The following is a 7,702-nucleotide window of genomic DNA, read 5'->3' on the forward strand; positions in this document are numbered from 1 at the left end:
CTTGATGGGGGAGAAGAATAATTCTCAAATGGGGGTGGTTGGGCTTTTATAGACCTCAATTCAATGCCCTCCCCATTTCCCCAACGGATATAAAATTTCAGCGAAATTTTACTCCAGACAGTCAGCCGTCTGCCCAGATGGTCGTCCGTCTGGCTTGGACTAGCCTAGACGGAATTTCGTCTGGCCTTTTGTTTCTGAGAAAATCAGAAAACAAACAACAGACGATCGACCGTCTGAGCTTTGTTTTGCTTAACAGAGTTGGGGCTGGGACATGGCTTGGGTTTTTGGACTTTTTTGTCAACCCTAAGATTTGTACACCTTACTAACATGTCCTTGGTCACTCTAGTAACATGAATTACATATAATGGATGCATTTACATGAATGTGTATGCGAGAGTGTCCTAAGCCCTAATTCAGCCTAAGTCTTGATCTTCGACTTGATCTTGTGCAACGGTCTTGATACTCATCTTGACTTTGGTTCTTTGTCTAAGATGGTTTGAGTTAGTTTTGAGCTTGACTCTCCGGTAATTCTTTGATCCGGTCATTTTGCGTCGAGATTCACTATAGTGGTGAGCTGGACAAAACATATCTACATGGTATCATTAGTAGAGTGTTTGTCATCATCAAAACTGATTGGAGGTCGATGTGGCAAATGCTGACATGGCATTTCTCAACACTATTTATGCAAGAGAAATAATTATCACATATTATAGTCAATTTGGGTTTCAAAAGATATCCCAAAATCTTCCCATGAAAACAGAATCCTAACCACTAGTTTAAAAAGGGTAGTTCTCAACCTCATTAGTGAATGGTCTCTAATTTGCCACCAATTCGAAGTCTAAACAAAACGAAACTTTGGGAAAGTCTAATTGGTAAAGGATCCTACGAGTACCTCCAATTTGACCAAAATCAAAAAGGCCCAAATTGGCTTTCCTAAATCACGCATGGGTGACCCCGAGAGTCAAATTTTCGAAATCTTTTGCAAAGGAACGTACCATTGCTCTCATACTTAAGGGAAACATTAATACAAGAAAAGATGAGCATTCATGATACCTAACATTATTCCCTTTCAAAGATCCCTCAAAAGAAGAGAAGAGAAATTACTCCCAAAACTATTTTAAGAGAAGGATTAAAGAAAACTAACATTTCTTAATGTTTTCGCGAAGATTCGAATTACAAATTACCTTCAGAAGAATGGGAACCGCTCTTCTCCTTGGTTTCTCCTCTTCCCGCAGCCTCAACCTTGTTCTAGCATAAAGAAATGCGGTTACGGGTGAGTTAAAACATAAAATAGGGCTTAAAAACCCGGATTTCCGTTTTGCCCCTAAACCAGAAAATGGGGTGGGGGTTGGTTCACCCAACCGGCCCAACTTACCATCCATGGTTGGACCCCAAACAGACTCCAAATTCTGTATTTTTTTCTCATTGGATAGGTCTTTCTATGATCTTCGATTTGATACCTTATTCGTGTCAATCGGATTCTCCGTCGCTGATCTACGAACATTCCAAAATCACCCTTTTGACACCATCGTGATTAATCTCCTCTCTTCACTTAAACTCTAGGAGAGTTGTTGAGTCATCACAAGGGTCATCCACCAACATTGGTTCCATTTCCAATCCTTCGGGTTCAACTTAAATGGCCCACAGTTGTCGTCGACTCGAGGCCCGGGTTCTCTGTCTTGAAACCACGAGTTAAAGGGGTAGAAATACAGGGGATTTCACATTCCTCCCCCCTTAAAAGAAATTTTGTCCCCAAAATTGACGTACCTAAGGTGCCAAAGAGGAAAGGATACTTCGCTTGCATTTCATCCTCTTTCTCCCACGAAGCTTCTTCTATTGCGTGATTCTTCCACCTAATCTTCACCAAAGGAATGGTTAGATTTCAGAGTTGCTTGTCCTTTCGGTCCAATATCTCAGCAGCCTCTTCTTAATAAGACAAATCCACACTCAACCTTTCAGGTTCTCGTGGTAATAGGTGTTTTGGGTTCTCTACGCATTGACAAAGCATAGAAACGTGGAACACATTATGTACACTTGCCAAAGATGTCAGGAGTGCCAACCGATATGCAACCGGCCCAACATTCTCTATAATCTCAAAAGGACCAATATTTTGGACTAAGCTTCCCCTAGATTTTGAACCTCATCACACCTCTCATTGGTGAGACTTTTAGAAAAGCCCTTTCACCTACTCGAAGTTCAAGGTCTATCCTCCTTTTATCTGCATAAGAGATCTGTCTAAACTAAGCTGCCTTGATTATTTCTCTAATCAAATCAACCATAGCTCTAGTGGCTTCTATCAACTCAGGGCCCAAAACTCTTTGTTCTCCATCTTCATCCCAACTTCCACTCATGTCAACTACACAAGCACGAAGCATGTCTTCCAAGATTTGGATAATTCTTTCAAATTGTCCCTCCATTTGAGGATGATGAGCTATACTCAAACTCAGCTGGGTACCCAAAGCTTTTGGAGCCTCTTCCAAAATCTCTTTTCTAAGATCTTCATCCACCGGTATACATATTCTTCCTATGTACATTAGAGCATTATTAGAAGACAGAAAAATCAATCACCTCTTGAGAATCTGTAGAAATCTTCCCTAGCTTTTCTTGCAACAATGGATCCAAAGGCTACAAGGTAATGATCATGCCTCTTAGGGTAGGCCTTGCTGTCAAGGCGGCAAGGATTACCTCAAAACCTTCCAACACAAACTCCAACTCCAACTTCATAATAGAGTTCAACAAAGGCTTTCTAAGTGCATTAAGATCAATCACTCCTTGAGGACTCTTCCTACTCAAGGCATCAGCCACTACATTTGCTTTAACCGAATGGTACAGGATATCGCAATCGTAGTCCTTTACTAGCTCCAACCACCGACGTTGTCTCATATTCAACTCCTTCTGAATTTCAAGCTGTTATGGTTGGTGAACAATGGCTATCTTTTCTCCACAAAGATAATGACACCATATTTTTAAAGCAAAGACCACCGCAACCAACTCAAGATCATGAGTGGGGTAGTTGTGTTCATAATCCTTGAGTTCCGTGATGCATAAGCTACCACTTTCCCATGTTGCATTAACACACAACCAAGACACCATTGCCCCCCCCCCCCCAAAAAAAAAAAAAGAGCTATGTGGCGCAACTTTTCCAAAAAGAGCTTGCTAAGCTCTTTTGACAATTTATAGTGACCATAAGACTTTGGGAACTTTTTGATAAAATTCTCTAGAGCATTGACATACTACAAGCATTTCAGAAAATAAATTTCATTTCCAAACATAAAAACTAAGGGCATCTCTATTACACGCGGTCTAGGTAGGGGTTTGAGTCGACCACTTCCTATCACATACTTCAGATTGCTATGTATAACTTCATCTACAATTAGAAATAAGATGGAGGACAGTGGATCACACTGGTACGGTTCCTACTCAACTCTAAAGAATCTGATTGACCCCCATTCAAAAGAATCTGTCTTTTCTAGAAGGTGTCGAACCCACATTTTGACAACTTGGAAATGTGTCTTGACAATGATTCTAGAAGCCCAACTTGCTTATGACGTGCAATTGTTGGTAATGCCTACAGTAGGCAACATAATTTGAATTTCCAATCATACTATTATACTACTATTATAAAATCATGAACTCAAAGGATAGGGCTACATTTCGGTTTCCTTAAATACCCTTATGTATTCAATTAATTAGAGCCACTAATAAATGATGTCCGAAATTGTAAATTTCATTTACAGATATAATTAATAGTTTCAATTATCATTAATGAATAATTAGTTGAAATTAATACTATCATATCTACTCCTTCCTATTGGAAATACAAACGGTCTATAAATACAAATTAATTGTAAATTCCATATACAAATTTAATTAATAGTGAGAATTATTATTAATGAATAATTAGTTGATATTAATACTATCATATCTACCCCTCCCGATTGGAAATACAAACCGTCTTTAAACACAAATTAATTTAGAAAGTTAACTTGCATATTTTCAAATCTCTTGAAATTATTGTGAAGCGATACTATTGGTAATAAATAATGCAAAGATATCCAACATCTTAAAATTCTTTATTTATTTTCTTTTAAATTATATTTTTTTCCAACATTTTAAATCTCTTGGAATTCCGGTTCAGTTTTTAATTTGACTGCATGTTTTTTCTTGTTCTTGACCAGAGTTGAAATTCGTGTGCGAGGCAACTGATCGGTCCTGAAATGACACCATGGATATAGAAGAAGAAGAAGCAGAAGATAAAGGCTCAGGTGACTCTTCATCCCTACTTTTCTTCTTTTCTTCATTTTACCGGTCGTCATATCTCCTTTCTATTTGTTTTTCTTAAAATTCCGAGCAAGACACTCCCTTTTATGTTTTAGATCTTTAGTTTCAATGTTTCAACTTCAGTTTTTAGCTTCAATTACTGGTTATGTTTTATATCTATATTTTCTGAATGTTTAATGTTTTTAGATTTCTCTCTAAATCTCCAATTTTTGTGAGACCACAAAAACGTGAAATTGCCGAAGTTCTGTTCGAGTGATTTTCTTTCCCTTGGAATAGGTAAGAGTTCTTCGATTCGTCACCCTTGAAATTCAGGAAGAAGTAAACAGTGTTTATCGTATTCTACTATTAATAACAATAAAATAGTTTGGGACTCAGTTCATTTTAATATTCCTTCATGTTGATTCGATGATATTTTATAATAACTAATGTTGTCTTTTCCCGGGTGTTGCTGAATCATTCTTTAAGACAATGCTGGGAACTTTGGAGAAGGTCCATTTAAGTCAGGATCCCACTGTAAGTTCCATGTTGGATCTTGTTTGTTCAGTTGATGGTGGTAAAAATTTTTATGATCATCTCGCTGAATCATTCTTTAGGACATTGGGATATGCCATTTCATTTTGTCAAATTGTAGGTGAAGATTTAGACTATTAATTTAGTTACCTTCTGTCAAAAGGCCATATTTCATGCTAATGGTTTGTGTTTCCAGATAATAGCATGGAAATTTTTGTAGCTTTTAGTATTGCCCCTTTCAATTTATTGAAAATTGTCTGTAGGTCTTTTCTTCTCATACTCAAATTTACTGAAGCTCTAATTTCTTCTAAGAATTTGGTCGTTATTATAGTGACCTCCTTTATTCATAACATGATAGGTGGAGGGTTATGGATTCGTTTCTATGGCAAGGTTTTTCCTTGACTTCGGCTATACAACTCAGGAGGAACTGAGATTTCCCACAGAATTGTAAGCTCCCTGGTTTGCCCCTCCCAGTAGTCAATCTTCTGAAAATGGGAATGGGCCCTCGCCAAGAATAATTATGTCAGAACTTCTTGTAAATGAGATGAGTCCCAAAGTTCAAGTTTGTTGCTAGATTTTTCCTATTCAATAAATAGTGTTAAAGTTTGGATGGAACTCTATAGCTGGTAGTAATCTTATTTAATTGTCAAAACTACTTCTACATTTGAATTGTAAATCATCTTATATTTATTCCCTCTAACTATGGTTAATTTATCTTTCTATGACAATCTCTTCTTTCTCAAATCTTTGTTCTGTTTAGTTTCTAGGTGTCAAAGAGTTTTTTAATCATCAAGTTTTACCTTGATTCACGAATAATGACTTCCTCTTTCTTTGTCTTTGTAAAGCTAATTGTTAGCCCTAACAAGACAACTCACATGAGCAAAGGCCATTTGGACTTGTGAAGAGTCCATTTTTTCCCCCTCCTTTGGTTTTATCCCTTTTGGCTCATTTGAATCAAGTATTCAACTTTTTGATATCCTTCATAGAAATCTGATAGGCTAAAGCCCATTTCAAGACAAAAAATCAGAGGAACTCCCTTTGCATCCGTGTATGTTATTAGCCCTCTCAATTCAACAAAAGAACAATCATATAAAATTTAGAGGAAATATTCAAAAGAGAAAGGGTTGTGGGATAGCAATGGATAGATAAACGAATTGAATAAGGGAGGACAAAATTCATAGAGTTCATTCGGGTACTGCGGATTGCTTCAAATATCAAAATTTAATTGTTCTCCCTAGAGACCTAGGCTCATGTATTAGTACCTTAAAGGCCATACCGTATGACCGCATTGCTAAGACCAATGATCAAAGTAAGGTTGGTGGTACTCACAAATTGAATATATGCATTTTTCTTAAGATCCAAAGCCGATTTGAATAAGGGAGGACAAAATTCATAGAGTTCATTCGGGTACCGCTGATTGCTTCAAATATCAAAATTTAATTGTTCTCCCTGGAGACCTAGGATCATGTATTAGTACCTTAAAGGCCATACCGTATGACCGCATTGCTAAGACCAATGATCAAAGTAAGGTTGGTGGTACTCACAAATTGAATATATGCATTTTTCTTAAGATCCAAAGCCGATTTGGAGCGGGTTTATTATATTTTGAACCAAACCCTAGAAATGGCTTATCTACTAACCGTTTCGAATAGGCTGAAAATGAGATTGATAATCGAAACCACTATATCATAGTATTCCCTTAAAAAGATAGAAAAACCTATAGAAGAATACCTCATCCAGAAAAGGGGGAAAATTAAATTTCTTGTAACAATATAATTATATTTCTGGAAGAAAGAAAATTCATAATTTTCCTCCTCGTATCATAAAGTAAAGGTAGGTCTATAGTTCAAGAATAAGCAATAGTAGCATAAAAAAGTAGTTTCATGTACATATATACAATTTTATTTATGTCCATGATTTCTTTTAGAACGAGATACAATCTCTGATAAACAATTATATTTGAGAACACATTACACGTGCACATGCGTTCTTACTAGTCTTGATAAAAGGAAAAATAATATAAGTATGGAGCTCTAAAAAACGCCGTTGCCGGGGATCGAACCCGGGTCACCCGCGTGACAGGCGGGAATACTTACCACTATACTACAACGACATCGGATGCTTTAAAAACCGACAAAAACAAATATAAATAAAATTAGGTATGATTGATGTACCAAAGTAATACAGACAATAGAGTAATGATCATGCTAGAGTTGAGTTAGTAGTAACTACTGTATACAATATAGATGAGAGACCTTGAGATGCCACAATTTGTATGCCGATCCATTTTGTTGATCTACTTATCACTATTGCTCGATGTTCTTCCATGCTTCATCTTGAAGTTTTCCTAAATACGACTGCCTCTAATTTTGTTCTAAGGAGGCATCCCACAATTAAGTTATACTACAACATATGACTGAGGCATTGGTCATCACCATGGTTGAGGCATTCCAATATTGGCTTTTGCTTGCATCTCTAACATTGACTGGTAAATCATGAACATTTATTTGCTGTTTTATTTATTATTTTTTTCTTTTTTTGGGGGGGGGGGGGGGTTAAGATCATTATATGTGTATTTTAAAAATTCAGCACTGAAGATCTATTTAAGAATTCTTCGAGATTCAATCAGGAATCCCCTCTCCCTTTGCCACAAGCTTCCCGACCCCTTCCCTCTACTCACAAGACCATTGAACCCACATTTAACTCTAACCATCATTGGACTCAATTATTGACTTTCCTTATAATCCCTAACTAAGTTTTGATATCTCAAATCATACACATGCAATCCCTAATTTACCTTGTTAGTTTTCCTGGCAACCCTGGTTCATCTTGTTGGACCTTCGTTAATTTTGTTAAACCCTAACCCATATCTTACTACTCCATTCATACATGAGACACAAATTTGCAAATA

General features: G+C 36.9%; 1 non-coding gene across 1 annotated transcript; it reads right to left on the bottom strand.

Moving 5' to 3' along the window:
• Positions 1-6,832: 6,832 nt before the first annotated feature.
• Positions 6,833-6,904, bottom strand: TRNAD-GUC (transfer RNA aspartic acid (anticodon GUC)). Its single transcript has one exon. It is a non-coding gene; the product is annotated as a tRNA-Asp (tRNA).
• Between the last annotated feature and the right edge of the window lie 798 nt (positions 6,905-7,702).

This window comes from Hakea prostrata, chromosome 2 (genome assembly GCF_041222555.1).
Source record: "Hakea prostrata isolate BN-2017 chromosome 2, UWA_Hpros_2, whole genome shotgun sequence".
Lineage (NCBI taxonomy): Eukaryota > Viridiplantae > Streptophyta > Magnoliopsida > Proteales > Proteaceae > Hakea > Hakea prostrata.